The sequence below is a fragment of the Phasianus colchicus genome, chromosome 1 (assembly GCF_987193195.1).
Source record: "Phasianus colchicus chromosome 1, bPhaCol1.hap1.1, whole genome shotgun sequence".
NCBI lineage: Eukaryota > Metazoa > Chordata > Aves > Galliformes > Phasianidae > Phasianus > Phasianus colchicus.
The window spans coordinates 47,980,087-47,982,356 of record NC_143436.1 but is presented as its reverse complement, the minus strand read 5'-3'; positions in this window follow the sequence as shown (position 1 = coordinate 47,982,356).

Sequence of the window (2,270 nt, the reverse complement as noted above, 5' to 3'; positions counted from 1 at the left end):
CCCTCCTTTGGGTTATTTGCATCCATTAGCTTAGAGCTATGACGTTTTAGGAGTCAGGTTGGGTTGTGCCAGTGGTTTCCTTTATTCTTTAAATGTTTCATATTCTAACATATTTTAAGAAGACACTTTTAGAAGAAACAACTTCAGTGACTGCACTCTCTCAGATCTTGCAAGGGATCACTGTTGAAGCAAGTTGCAGATAAAGAAATTCAGGATCCTGGAAGCCTGTTTAATCCCTATACACTGGCTTCATTCTCAGACATACGGTAGTGTGGAAGCCACCGAGTAGGTCAAACACTTGATTAACTATCAAAGGTTTCCAGGAAAGAAAAGTAACTTCCAAGTAGTGTTGCTGTTTACATTTTATGCAATACAACTGAGCAATTTAAAACAGTTGAAAAAGAAAGGGAGAAAGCCCCATCCTACTGTGATTGCCTAAAGCATTGTGGTCTGTAAATAACTTCAGCTTCTCAGATATTATATTCTACTCCTGGCAGCATTTACACTTAGAAAAGAATGAAAATACTTACTTAAGTGCAAAAGCTCATCCACAAGTTTTTAACCATTTCTTTCAAGGCATTAAGTAATGCGCAACTGTCCACTGAAGTCAAACTACCACTGAATTAAATCAATGTAGTCTGTTTGCAGATGCAAAATGAGCTCCTCACTGTATTGTCACTTGGGACAGTTGTAATGCATTACTGTAAGAAATAGTAGCTGCATTAACCACAGAAGAAACAGAACTCTCACATTTGGCCATTTCTGAAATCGTCAGGATGTTTGTAGTTTTTCTCATAACAAAACATTCACTTTGTGTTCTTCTTAGTACTTGAAAAATTAGCGCTTGAAAAATTACCATTGTATGGTCTTTTCTTTACTAAGGCTGGCTAATTCTCTTCCTCTTTCCTTTCTGCCAGATTATTCTTAAATTCCTACGTTAAATCCTTTCATAATACTATTTTCCATATAAAGAGTTCCTATAGTAACTATGTACATTCCACATGATTGAAAAAGGAGTTGTTTGGTTCATCCATATGCAAAGAAGTGGCTCCCTCTCTTTCATAAGATGTGGTTGATGTTGCAAAATAGTTTAACATCATCACGTTCATCTGTTTTGATATTCTGGTGGGAACATCTGACCACTTCCTGCCACTTAAGTCCCCAGATGTTGATTATAACCTGTAAGAAGTCCAAGCTGAAGATTAAGATTTTGAGAAAATATTATATTCCGCCGTATTGAAATAAAGTTATAAAAATTGGGTTTTTTGTTGTTGTTGTTTTTTTTTTTTTGAATGGTTTGTTAACAAACTGCATTGTGCTGAGGTAGGATTGCTCTGTACCACAGCAATACCTGTATCATCAAATTATCAGTTAATACAAGTTTAAAATTCCTCAGTGAAGCCAAATTAGATGCGCCTTCATATCACTTTGCTTTTCATCCACATATACTCTTGTAGATTGGATTTAGCTGGGTAGAAAAGGAATCAGAGACATCTGAAGATAATTAGATAATTTCAGGTTCTCTCTGTTTAGTTACACTCGTAGGAAAGATAAATCATCCACAGTTGAAATGATTGTACAAATGTTTCACTCATGGCTTTCAACTGTGCTTCAACAAAACAGTAAAATGAGTATTAGAGATGTTCTCACCTTGTGTGCATCACAGTGTCTGTATATGAGAACAATAATACTGAAATATCACAAAGCACATTGTAGACTAGAGAGGATAGCTTTCATTTGAATTTAATGAGGCAGTAACAATAACGTAAGACAAATCATATCTTACTGAAATTCTCCATTCTGAAATGAATATTAATGTCATGATGAATCTGAGTTGCAGCATAATATGGCATGTTCCACTGTCTGATTCTAAAAATGGTTGAAAAAAAGCTAAAGCCACACTATGCTGTAAAATATATACCTATGGAAAAAGAAAAATAATTTTAGACATAGATATTCTGCTATCTCTCAGATGCTACAGTACTACATCTTTTGCAACAGTGAGACTGTGGAATTGATGAAGAAAAAGTTGTAGATCCAGAACTAAAGACTTTACTCATCTAAATAGACTTATTCATCTAAAGAAGGGCTGTTGGGGTTGAGTCCAGGAACTCTATCAGTATAATACTAGAAAAATATATTTAAATTACTTCACAATAATTAATTGAGTGAGGAATCTAATCCCAGCAGGACAATGATTTCCTTTCATAAGGATTTATAATATTGCACCACTAAAGATGATTTTATATTCAAAATTATTTCATGCCAGC